Below are 13,377 nucleotides of genomic sequence, written 5' to 3'. Positions count from 1 at the left end.
TTCTTAAAGTCTTCCCTCACTCTTCCAGGCAGAGCAGAGTAGCCACGGCCTTCTAGGAGCTCACAGCACGCTCTGTTCACACCTGTGTTATAACACCTGTGTTATAACACCTCACACTGAATCATAATTATTTGTGTATGTATGTAATGGGGAGCGGGGAGCGGGGACCGTGTCTTAGTCATGTTTTTATATCCAGAGCCAAGCACAGGCTGAGCACCTAAGTGTTAGTGGCTGGAGCAAATGAGTTGGTTCATCGATCGTTGGACAGAAGGATGGGTAGGTGGATGAATGAAGAGGGTCTATCCCCCCGTTTTAAAAGCAAGACCACTCTGATCTGGTTCATCATCTGTGAAACGAAGAATCAGACTAGATGATTTTTCAAGGTTACCTCCAGCTCTGATGTTCCAGGTTCCAAGAGTCCGCAAATCATGACTGGTTATTGCCAATGGAATCAGAGAGCCTTCTTGGCGTGGCCACTTGAGCCAACTCGAAGGGCTCCTATGTTCATGATTAAGGATCAGAAAGCCTGTGGAGCCCTGCTGCACTGGGATAAATAAAACCTGGGCACAGGCTGGGTGTCCTCCTGTCCCAGTTGGCAAGGCTCACCATTACCCCAACATACCTGCTGAGGGAAGAAGCTTCAAGCAAAACAAGTTTCGAGCCGGCTCAGCAACAGCGTAGCTATACATTCCTGTAAATTTCCAGTGCCATGCAAGGGCCTGGACAGGCCAGTCCGTGCCGCTATGTTACATAGCTCCAGTGGCAACCTCTGCTTACTGCATCATCTGTGGGTGTGGGTTTCAGGATAGACTTGCATTGAATTAGGTCAGAGGTGAGGACTGAAATAATCCCTAAGTCAGCTTTCGATGGAGAAGAAAAGAGTGAGTATACACCGTTCTCTCTCTATCAGAATAGAGAAGGTGACCTGAGGTTCCTTTCGAGCCACAGGGCCAATCCCAATGCCAGCCACACGTTCAGCCCTCTGTTAGGTGCCACAAGGAATGCCAAGAGCGATGAAGTGGGTCCTGCCCTCAAGGAAGCATAGACATGCTCTAGCGAAGGAGATCAATGGTATACATGAAATGGCACAGAGAAGTTCTTTGCAGAGCAGAGAGCAAAGGAAGCTTATAGGGACACAGGTTTGGTGAAGGAAGGAGGGACTACCTCCCAAAGGAGGAAGGGTATTCAACAGACAGAAATGGCATTCGCTGCGGCAGTCAGGAAAAGGGCTTGCACACGGCTCTGGTGCAGTCTGAGTGCAGGACAGTGGAGGAAGGTGGACAGTGCGTTCGGCTATAGGGAAGGTGTAGAAGAAAAAGAAGGCGGATTTTTCACCACGTTGGGGAGGTGGGACAGAAGGGGTCACCCAGGTCTTGAAGACCTGCCTCATTATTTATTCAAACATATTTACCCAGTGCCTATTTTTGCCATGCCCTGTTTCTACCTTTGAGTGCCAGTCTCCAAGGTTTCAAATTCATCCTAGAGGCCAAGGGGGGGGGGGGTCACTGAGGATCCTGAGGGGCTAGGAGGTAGCCAGATGAAGAGCCTTGCTCTGACTGCTTCCGTTTCTTACAGACTTGACCTCTGGCAGCGGCAGATCGGTGGTGACATCACTCACCTCTCACGGAGAGTTGACACATGACCTCGTATGATCCCTTCCTAGGAGATATTGTGATCAATTATCTATTTGTAATCAGCACAAGGCTTTTACAGAAAATAGCAGGCCAACGTGCACACACAAGCACACAGAGAGATCACTCTGAGAAGCTCCCGGAGCTAATGAGGTATAAAGAAGGCCACCTACCAAAAGCACCTTTCTGGCAATAGTAATAGCAGGGGTTGGGGCCCTCGAACCCCAGCGCGGGTCTCACGGGAGATTTCCCCCTCAGCCCCCTGTGGTTTCTCCTGCACAAACAGCAGATTTCTAGGCCCGTGATCCAAGGCAGGGGTGAGAGCACGGAGCATGGTGAGAGGAAAAGAGACAAGTCAGAATTTGAAGCTACAGAAAAGAAAACACTTCTAAAGCAACAGAGCAGCTCATTTTAAAGAAATCAAGTCCTGCCTTAAAAATGCAGTCGGCAAAAATGCAGTCGGCATTAATGTCGTCGTTGATTTCCTTCTTCCTCTTCCCACACAGGGAGGAGTTTCCCATAAATTAATTTGTAAGTTAAGTGAGTACAAACTTACCTTTGCAAGCACCCAAGAGGCAGAGAGGGGAGTGAATCAAGCTTAAAACATAGGCAACACAAAAAAGGATGTTAGAATTTAAACCTGTCTGGTGCCTTTTTATAAATCTACTCTTGCAGCTGTGCGGAGCTGCATGGCTCTTTGCTGTTTTTGAAAAGTTTTTATTTTGACTGGATCCCGGGGACTCCCTTCGTCCTGTGAACTATCTCAGAGCCTGAGCCAGGGCTTTTATACAGAAGGGGACCTTCAAACAGTATTTGACGACCTTCAAGCGGTATTGATAATTGTGAGTTCCCAGAGCCCCTGCGCCAAGGGCACTTTCTTCTCCATCTCTGTTTCCCGCTGTGTGGAAACTTTGTAACGCGGGAGTCCAACTGTTCAAAAGAGCTCCGGCCTGAGCCCCAGTAGATGAGCGCTCTCCCATCAACTTTAACCCTTAACGTCCATGAGACCATGGCAGAGTCACACGCCCCCTCCGGGCCTTAGTTTTCTTGTGTAAGAATCCGTGGAAGTAAGCGTTCTATTTCTGTGGGCCCTAATGAAGTGAACCGTGAATGGGGCTTGTTCAGATGCTAGACAGGCCAATTAAATGAATCAGATCCTTTATCCCTTGATGTTCTTGGGGGGCAGGGAATGGCAAAACAGGAACTTACCATACTCCAGGTACAAAGCTGATACGATTGTTTATTATTTCACTTGCCAACAAACGGGTATCGAAGATGAAGAGATTCAACCAGACCACAGCAACTCCGGCCTGATTGGGAGTGACTACGAGTGCAGCCCAATTTCCCACACCTTATGCATTTCCACCCAGGATCCCAGAAAAAGAGGTTACAATCTTAATGACGGTATTGGATGCTAATAGATCCTGAAGTATCTTACGACACACACACACACACACACACAAAAAGCTTAAATCATACCAGTGTATGATTTTAGTGTTTAGCAAAGTGTCTTGTAATTTACTTATTTGGGAACTACGAATCAGTAAATGATATAAATGGTAACCAGATGAACCAGAATTTTCCATTGCCCAGAATACCCCGGTCCCTAGCCATCTTAGGTAAACAGGAATTTACTATGGCATTAAAATAATAATAGCCTCCAAGGACTAAATTCTGGTAGTCTCAGGCTTGCCAACTGTCCGGCAATGTGTCAACTGCAGAGAACACTCTCCACTCCAGCTGGGCATTACCGGGACCCAATCAGACTCCATTTCAGAAATCATGGGCGGTGTTTCCATGGAGCTCTGCCCGAAAAGAGGTGATCTAAATCTTGCATGAGAGATGTACATCAACAGGGAGCTTTGCCTAGAACACTGTGACCTAAAAAATCATATTAAGGAACTCAGAATGCAGAGTCAGTCTCAGAGACACCGAGTGACCTTGTGCAAGGCACCTTGCAGATTGCCTTGCCTCCTCGACTCCCCTAATGAGTGGTGACTGCCTCTGTGAGTACCTGGGCCAGTGGCACACCCCAGCCAGGGGCAAATATTCTGATTTTCACTGCCCTGTTTTTTAAAGGCAACCTGCTCCTTCTATTAATCATCTTGCTCTTTGTTTGTTCTGGGAGGCAAGCACTGATTCAGAGGAAAATATCGCCTAGTGGTTAGACTGGAACAGTATCTCTGCTGCATTTTCTTTTGGAGATCCTGCACATTTTATTTTTTGATATCCCTTGTATAAAGATGTCCATGATGCATGTAGAGCTCAGGGCCAGTAAGTTTGGATTCCTCCCCTCCCCCACCGCCCTCCAGCTATAGCTAGTCTCCCTTTATTACTCCCTTTACTAGGACTGTGTAATACAATGTGTTTCCCTTTTTATCTCAGCTGCTGGGAAGCTCAAAGTCATGCTATACGCCTCATTAAGTTTATTCTGCTTCTGAGTTTTCTTCCCCCTCACTGTCCTCTCCTTTCATGGCCATGTCTTTATCTTTTGTCCATGTTTTGATGAAACTATCATCTCTATATCTCATAAGTTACTTAAATACTTTTGGGAAGTGGCATGCAAATAAATCAATCATGTGGACTCGCATGTTCCATTAAGTGCTTTGCAGATGGGAAAATTTGGAAGATTAATGCCGATCCTATGATGAAGGCTGAAATTTCACTTCTAACACAAATTAATCATTAATATTTAAAAGCTTAGATATAGTCACAGCTATGAACCTTTGCCTAGCCTTCGCCATTTATAAGGTGAGTGCTTTCCAACACGTGCTCTCATTTTGTAATTAGTGTTCATGCTTTACAAATGAGAAAAGTGAGGTTTGGAGAGCTTTCAGTGGCCTGTCAGAGGTCACAGAGTTTGTAAACTCAGCTCTTCTGACCCTAAGCCAAGTCTTTCGCCCCTGCGCCCCCGACATCCTCGTTTCTCAATGACTTCTCATTTGAGCCAGTGTTCTTCTCATCGTCCTCAAACAAGTTGTTTGCAGTTTTTGTTTTCTTTTTTCAACATGCCGATCAGATTGGAGCAAAAGGCCATCTTAGTGGTTATTTCTCTTGCTGAGGTGATCTGCAGAAAGTCTGGACACTGCTGATTCAAGGTCTAAAGGGTCAAGCTTGAAATGGTCGCTTCTGGAAGATGTGAGCCCCCTTGCATCATCCCGGGTTTCCTGCCTCAGTTTGCCTGCCACATATCCTGCAGCTGTATTTGAGGTATAAAGGGACAACAGGGAAAGTCTGAATTCTAATATGCATTTCTTCTTAAATAACTTATTTAAAATACCTCTTCTTGGCCTCTCTGGTTCTTGAGTGGCAGGCAGAATACCAAGTCCACAAATTGCTGGGACAGTCAAGGAGAAGATCAGTTCATTGCTTCTTGGGGCTTGCTGGTGTGAAAGCACTTGATATCCTTTACATGCAGCCTCAGGGTCATGCTGTTCCCCCATGTGGGTCAGTCAGCCAACCTGCTTTCGTGTGACTCTGAAAATAAGGTAAGCACTGCATTTCTGTTTTATTTTTCTCCCATTTCAGGCCACAGACCTACCCCCAACTGCAACTGTACCGAAAAGCTTCAGGAATAGTTTGTCCAGAAGGTCCGCTGCCGGTAGAAACTTCTGGAAGGCCAAGCACCCTAAAAGAGCTGTGCATCCAACACCCTTCTCTCTGATTTCCTTCTCCAGGTTTGGCCAGACTCAATGCTCGTTCTCCATTAGGCCTCAGATCCTACCTACAGTCTGGGGGCTGGAGAGGCTAATCTCAAAGGGCTAGAAATGAGTCAGTTTCCACGCTCAGCTTCAGGTGTGCGGCTTCCTGAAGCACAGACGAGGAAGCTGTAAATTTCAGAGTGATTGTTTTTTCTTTGCATACCATATCCGGAACTGAAACCACCAATTCATTTCACCTCAGCCCTCATACACTACCCAGAGCTCATCAATAACATTCCAGATACAAGACACCAAGACTTCAACCGAGTCATTCTGTCTCTTCTGCTCTCTCTTCTTTTCGTGGTGATCTTGTTAGCGTCTGCGTTTTCTTCCTTTTGTTTTAGTCCTGGCAACACAGGATTTGGAGACCTTCGTTTTCTTCACAGGTGTTTATGAGAATTAGGAGCCAAATGCCTAAGCTCTGCTAAGAGTTTGGCCTTACTCATAACTTTCCACTTTCCCTTGCTGGTCAACTTGGCTGTCTGTGAGTGTAAAGTCATTGATTCGATGTCCCATTCTAGGGGGCAACTGATGTTGCCAAGAGCTTCCCCAATGGGTCACCTCATTAACCCATGAGAGCAGATGAAAGATGGGATCTGTGGAGATATCCGTGCAAACCGTCTTCACGAAACGGGAGAGCAATGGAAAATCCATGCATCTGCCTGATGCCGACCAGGGCATCGACACATTCGGAGAAGGAAGGGCCTCTACCATTTATATAGTACCTTACAATTTATAAACCACTTTCACATCCTTTCTCTTGATTCTCACCAGAACTTGTGAAACCAGCCAGACAAGCATCTCCTCCCCAGTTTAGAGAGAAGAGGACCCCGTGCTGATAAAGGTGGAATGATGGGTCCAAGCAGTGACAGTGGAAAAGCCAGAAACCCCGATGAGAAGCTAGGTCCAAGTGCAGTATTCCTGTAACTCCCATCTAACCTTATGTATAATGTAATATGACATCAAATTCCATGACCTCATGTTACACAGTCATTTGTTGACATTTTTAAACTTCACGTCTTTTGTAGGTCAGGGTGAATGGCTGTTGGTCGTTACTTTTGTATAACTCTCTGGGCCTAGGCTTTCTTTCTTTAAAAAATAGAGGAATGACCTTAAATGCTGAGTTTCTTTCAGTTCTAACAGTCTGTCGGTCCCTGTGTCAGTCACTGCCAAATGCATGGGATGACCCAAAAATGTCACCCCAAGTACTCTTTATAGAGTATCAGTCTCCAGGATGGTAGTAACATTAGGTTAAAATGGTTGCCATGGCCAAATAAGTTAGAGAAAAGTAGGATTACTCAAAATGAAACAGGTTGCTTTGCTCCAGTCCTTCTCAGAGCCTTTGCATGCAAATCTATAGGGGAAGGGAGCTATGGATATGCAACATTCCTCTAAGTTGGCCCTAGAACAGGGATCTCATGGAATTAGTATTCTATGGAACATTTTGATTAACAGTGGGACACTCTCCAAGGATCCCATTGGTCTCTCAAAGCAGCAGCACAAAGATCAAATAAATTTTTACAGCCAGCGCAGCACCGCCTCCCTCCACGGCAGCCCACACGAGGACTGCACTTGCTGGGCTGTGGAGGGTAGCCCAGGTACCACCTAGCCCTGGGCAACCCAGCGGCACAATCTGGATCACATCCCTGTAGCTGAAAAAACAAAACAAAACAACCAAAACCAAAACCCCTAATTCATCTGAAAGCAAGGACTTCTGCCTGTTGCCTGAATATAGGACTAGCGGCAGTTCATTTTATTGCCTTGGAAAGTTGTGCCCCTTCTTTTCCCTGAGAGCAGGATCCCATCGTTCTCCTATTATGGGAAAGAAAGGTGAGCTTGCTCAAGGATTTTCCATTCTGCCTCCCGGGGCTCCCCCAGCACCTTCACCCTATGGGAAAAGGAATTCTAGACTCTCGGAGAGAGACTTTTGGGCTGTGGCAGAGCACGGCAAGTTCTATCTGGTCTGCAGCCCCTCTCAGCTTGACTCTTCCCCTTCAGCATCCCCCCTCCACAGCCTCTGGTGAACAGCTGCTGGAGTGCGGAGCCTCCTCTCTGAGAGGCAGCCTGGCTCCACGTTTGAACAGTTGAGATTGCTCGAAAGTTCGGAACCACACTCTGTCTCGTGGGAACTTCTTCCTGTGGTTGGCTCCAAACATGTCTGATCCTGCGTCTACAAGCATGAGCTATGTCTCTGCCAATCTTATAGGTGACTCCACTTGTCTGAAATCCAGATCTAAAAAGTTCCAAGAGCCGCGTGTCCTTCCATTCCTGAGCCCAATTTATCTTGTGGATTAACTTTCACCCACCTCTCCCAGTCCCCCTTGCTCTAGAGGGAAACAGCCTTTGTGGGGCCAGAGAAATTATTTACCTATCTGACTGGGGGTCCTGCACTCAGAGTTGAGACTTCCTGCCCTGGGTTTAGGTCGGCAAATGCCACGTTCAAGTTTAGTTCCGTGCTTCTGCTTTTGATCTCAGCCACACTGGTGCTCGTTTGAAAATTGTTAGCTGTACGATAGACTGAGACAAATTATCTTTAGTTCTAGAATGACATGAAACTTCCTAGTACGGAGCTATGCAAAAAAACTTCAGGCACAAAGTCACACAGACACTTAAAATGGCCTTGGGACTTCTGTTTTATTTGCAAGAAGAAAATAATTCTTAGTTTTCCTTTGACTGGGCTAGATGTTCTGCCGTCTCTATCAACCATCCAGTGAGTGCCTTACGGTTTTACGCACATATTTCGCATTCGTTATCTTATTTATGCCCATCACAAGCATTTCAGCGCAGACGCTATTGCATCATGTCGTTACACTTCGTAAGAGTACTGGCGTTTCTGAGGCTGTGGTTATGCGCTAGCCTTTTAATCTTTTGTTCTATTGCTAGAATCCTGGAACTGCAATTCAGAGGTCCTGGGTCCTAACCCCTGTGTGACCTTACACAAGTCATTCTCTCTCTTTGACCCTCAGCTTCCCAGTTGTAAGATGGAGGTGTGGGCGGGGTGAACTAAAGGAGCTCCAAGAACCCCAATCCCGTTCAGCCTCTCGCATGTGCTTCTCCTTGTTGACAGTGTGAACAAAGAGAGACTAAAACCACAGCTGGATCCGGGAAGGCAAACTTTTGCCCACGGTTTGCCACACTCGTGGTAAGTGAGAAAGAGTGTCCCATTGTTTTTACATCTTAAAGGATAACATGCCCACAATCATTAATTACAACAGGCGCAGTAATGATTTTGTTTGAAGGTAGAAATCCTGCTTGGTTGAAGTTAGAACATTTCTGAGAGAAAGTTCAAGTTTTGAAACTGCTAATGCTGTCCTGTGCTGGTACGTGGGGTGCGGTGGGGGTGGGGAGCAGTAAGCCAGACCGTTCGTCTTAGGGATAACCTCTTTGGTTTATGTAAAATATATGAGTCAAAGCAAATTCATTCTTGTAGGCTGCCGTGCCTGAAAGAGAACGAAGCCTCGCTTAAAAGAGACTGAGCCCTTCATGCAATCAATCAGCTACATCTCTGTGCCGTAGGTTGCGATGTCTACTTTCCAGAGGAAAGATTATTTTCAAACCACATAAATGATGATGCTTTTGGAAAAAAAAAAAAAAAACAACCTCTCTCAAATGATATGAACTCGCCTATTGTTTTTATTTCACACCCACAGTCTTGATGCCTTTAATCTCTAAAATCATTTCAGTTTCCAAAAATCATTTGAAACACTCCTACACCCGGGGCTTTTGATAAACAGTCCAGCTTCTACAGAAAGAAACAGGTGTGTGTGTGTGTGTGTGTGTGTGTGTGTGTGTGTCTGTCTGCGATTGAGAGCCAAAGAAAGACCAGCAGTGGAGGACCAGGAGAGGAAGCAACGGCACGCGTGGGAACCAGGCAGCCCGGACGCTGAGTAGGCTTTATTCCAGCAACAAAGGCCTCCTGTGAGCATGGGTCTTCCCTCCGCTGATCTCTTGTTAAAGACTACAAGAAACCTTTGGATAATTTCAGTCTGATGTTAAGAATACAAATAATGATTAGTGTTTTGGAACACTACCAATATCCCAGGAACCTTTCTGAGACCTCTAACACCTACACGTACAAGAAGTCTATCAGGTTGGTACAATTATTACCCCATTCTACAGATGGAACAAACAACCAAAAAACACCAGAATCACAGAGAAGCGAGCCCTCCAGTCTCCGGCTCATTAACATTGAAAGAAAATCCTGTGTGGCCACCATGAAGACTGAAGATGTCACCTCCTGTGGGAAGTACTTTCGGTAAGATGGAATCTTACTCTTCTCTCAGCAACCAGAACTTTCTCATGGCACTGAAGCCACTAAAACTACAGTAATTTGTGCACATGCCAGAACATCTCCATGAGACTCCAAGTTCCTTATGATCAGAGCGATAGTAAAATCATCCCTGTCTCCCCACAGCCATAGCGAAGTGCCTGGCACTGCGGAGACACTTAGGAAATATCAGTTGAGTAAATAAAGGAAGAGGCCCAAGTTTTAGCCCTGAGTTCTCACAGCCATGTTAGTAAAATCATTACAGTCAGATCTCTAGGATCAAGGCCAGCTGAATCTTGAGACAACTACTACCTGGGACTTTTAAAATAAAACATTCTATTGGTTTTTAGCCTCCTGGAGGTTTTTTAAAATTTGTTTTTTATTTGCTCATTCATTTTTTTTGTTTTTTCCTCACGTCTTGGATGGTTGTGGCATGTGGCCTGTCCATCTGGCCTGGCAAATGGGTTTCAAAAAACTGTATCACAGTGAGAGAGAGAGAGAATTGAAATCACGTCAAGTTCTGAAGTTTGTTGTACTCTCATTGCTGATCCCGAAGTTAACGTCAAAACAGGTTAAATTGATACAGCTTATCTTAGTTTTCAAGAAGTCCCTCATCCTTTTAGAAACAGAGCAGAACCCTCTGAGATCATAGGCCAAACCTCACTTCCAAAGCATAGCAAGACCATATAGAAAAATCAGGATGTAGCAGGATGGCTCTGATGAAGGTATGATCTTATAAAGAGTTCATGAAAACAGATAATCACCCAAAGATCACCCACTTTAACCCTCCCATTTGGCAGATGGGAATAATGTGGCTCAAAGAGAAAAAAAGAGTTACCGAAGTTGCCAGATCAATTTAATAAACGCAGTAGGGATAAACTCAGGACAGGCAATTCCTAAATGAGGCAACTATCCCTATTCTATTTTGCCTGCCTTTATGACCAGGTTAGAGTAAGCAATTCTTAAGACAAAGTCTGTCTGGTTACATTTGGGGTAAAAGTTTGATTCGGGTTTGAGAAAGTCCACAGGCTCAAGCAAGACCCATCTTAAGGGATTGGATGACAGGGGGTCTCTATTTTTGATCACATACTAAACATTTGTACCTACCAAGTCATGGCATGATAAATTAGTTGGTTGGCATCAAAAGTGCATGAGTCATTGTTCTCACCAGCAATAAATCCAATTGCCGGCACAGAGTGGATGAAATGCAAAATGACAGCTGAGATTGGAGCACGTTGGCCTCTCTCCATCCAAGGTTCTTTAGTCCATGTCTATGCTGGTAGAAAATGTTACATTGTCCTCACAACGATAGTCAAGGATTTTGAAGTAGTTATGTCCTCTTAGTGTTGCTGGTGGCTAAAAAGCCAATAAAAGACAATGCCAGAACGGGCGGCAAGGACAAGAGGTGAAGTCCCAGCTTTGATCCTGGCTCTGTCCATGAACCCGGACATGCCACGTGCCTCTGTGAGCTGCATTTCCCCCATCTGACTATTGAAGAAGTGGGCCAAGGGATGTGTGGGGTCCCCTCCACTTCTAGGATTCAATGAGTCTATGAATGTATTGATTTCTTCTTTCTCTGGTGTGGTTCTGTGAGGCCCTTTGGTGAACAGCAGCTCAAAAATTTGTCCTTTCAGCTACCAGTAAAGGACATTTGGGGGCTAGAAAGGCAAACTAATCTAAGAGTCAAAAGAATGGGCTCAGTCTCAGCTCTATACCAGGTGATCTGGAGTAATACCAATTCCCTTTCTGAGCCTCCAATTCTTTTGAAAAGTCCAAGTAATAATCCTTACTTCACAGAGCCGTCTTGTGAGTTAAATGAAATTATGGATGCCAGAGTGCTTGTAACCTGAAAACATGTGGCGCTGTGCGGGTGAGGATGAAGATGAAGATGTTGATGAGGAGTTAGGAGCACTTTTTTATTTTTCTACAAAGATACAAAGGTTCAGGGTCAACAGATAAGGGTAAGGAAGGAGACATTCTCTCTGAGTGTCTGTGCTCTGCCCACCCTGAGAACTAGACATTTTTTTCCTTCCTTCCTTCCTTCCTTCCTTCCTTCCTTCCTTCCTTCCTTCCTTCCTTCCTTCCTTCCCTCCCTCCTTCCCTCCTTCCCTCCTTCCCTCCTTCCCTCCCTCCTCACTGTCACTCGTCATCTCCCCAGGCCAATAGAAATCATCACTTGTCTTACGTCTTAGGCCTCCCTTCCCCCCACGCTCCTCACTGCAGACCCAGCTGGAGTGTCAAATCAAAACCTCTGTACAGATACTTCACCCTCACTTCTTTAGTCTTCTAGACCATCTAAAAGAAAACAGCAGAGGCGCTCCCTGCACCCACGCATTTCCCTTTGTTTTGAGGGCCAACACAGCCTGGCCTCCTCGTGGCAGTTAGAGCTCCTGTTCCGTCTCCAAGTCCTCTGGGCATCAGCGTTCTTGGTGCTCAGCAGGTTACCTGGCATCTTTCTGGTGGTAGAGCATGATGGTATCTGATAGGAATGCCATGCTCGGTAGAAAATGTGACTTTTCACATGGCTCCACCCTCTTCCAGCACTGCAAAGGACATTAGGAACGCCCTGGTTCAACCCCGTTGTTTATAGATGCACAAACTGAACCCTAGAGAAGAGGAGAAACATGCTGTGTCATTTAGAAGTAGAGCCAGAAGGTTCTTTCAAGGACGTCTAGGCCAAACTCTTCATTGGCCAGATGAGGGAACTGAGGCCCAGCGATGTTAACTAACCCGCCCTGAGTTAAAGCACTAGTACTGAAACCCATAACCTCTGATTCAAAGTTCATATTTCAGGGGCGCCTGGGCGGCTCAGTCTGTTAAGCGTCTGCCTTCAGTTCAGGTGACGATCCCAGGGTCCTGGAATCCAACCCTGCGTTGGGCTCCCTGCTTGGTGGGGAGCCTGCTTCTCCCTCTCCCTCTGCTGCTCCCCGTGCTTGTGCTCTGTCAAATAAATGAATAAAATTAAAACAAAACCAAACCAAAGTTCTTCATATTTCAGTTCAGATACGGTACATGTAAGGCACATACCGTCGACACCAGGCACACAAAATCCAGGCTCCACAGATATGTACACACGACAACAGGCTATTGCAGTCATATGAATTGGGGGAATCCATTTGTAGCCATATTTTGGAATTCCTATTTTCCTCCGCAAGAGAGGCGTCATATATTCCCGTGTAGGGGATGAAGATAATAATTAAATCTGTGGTAAGGTTTAGGATACACGGGTATAGGCATCAAACCACCTCTGGAATTATTTTCACTCCAACCCCAAAAGCCCAAAAGAATTTAATGAAAGTCAATTTCTTGTCATCAGGAAGCAGCTGACCTGCAGTGGCCCAAAGTGGGGCTCTACTGGAAAGCTAAATCTAGAAACAGCAAAGTCCATGTATGTCTTGGGCCCTAAGCCTCGTACTTCCTGCAGCACTGTCCGGCTTGGGGGCCAGGCCAGTGGTGGGCTCGTAAGCGCTCAACAAGCGGCTCTATAGGGGGAGGGCTGTGGTGAGGGGAAGGCCACATGTGCCGCGTTTTCCAGTACTCTCTGTGTGCCTATTCCCACCGTGGCCACGTTCACACTACTGGTATGACCGGGATAAATGTGGAGTTGAAAAGAAATGCACGGCAGCACACAACTATGGAATATCTCTAATATACAGAAATGAGAAATACTGCTAACCTCAAGAGCATAGACAAGAATATGTCGTAAAATAAATAGGAAGTGGTGAATTTGGGGTATTTTTTACCATTTTTTAAAATAAGATTCGTTTGTATGTTGACG

General features: G+C 45.8%; 2 long non-coding RNA genes across 3 annotated transcripts; one reads left to right on the top strand and one right to left on the bottom strand.

The window, feature by feature from the left end:
• The first annotated feature begins 3,545 nt into the window (after positions 1-3,545).
• Positions 3,546-9,936, top strand: LOC103676032. 2 transcript variants are annotated; one of them, XR_005832218.1, is made up of 4 exons: positions 3,546-3,637; positions 4,651-4,841; positions 5,160-5,308; positions 8,299-9,936. It is a non-coding gene; the product is annotated as an uncharacterized LOC103676032 (long non-coding RNA). The 2 variants fall into 2 exon arrangements; XR_005832217.1 differs by lacking the exon at positions 3,546-3,637 and having other exon boundaries at positions 4,395-4,841; positions 8,299-8,652; positions 8,763-9,936.
• Positions 9,937-10,433: 497 nt separating this feature from the next.
• LOC121100508 lies at positions 10,434-12,461 on the bottom strand. Its single transcript, XR_005832267.1, has 2 exons — positions 12,045-12,461; positions 10,434-11,523 (listed from the first exon to the last, which is right to left on the bottom strand). It is a non-coding gene; the product is annotated as an uncharacterized LOC121100508 (long non-coding RNA).
• Between the last annotated feature and the right edge of the window lie 916 nt (positions 12,462-13,377).

The sequence above is a fragment of the Ursus maritimus genome, unplaced genomic scaffold (genome assembly GCF_017311325.1).
Source record: "Ursus maritimus isolate PB19 unplaced genomic scaffold, ASM1731132v1 scaffold_4, whole genome shotgun sequence".
Lineage (NCBI taxonomy): Eukaryota > Metazoa > Chordata > Mammalia > Carnivora > Ursidae > Ursus > Ursus maritimus.
Note: the sequence above shows the minus strand (reverse complement) of the source record. Positions and strands in the feature narration are given on the sequence as shown.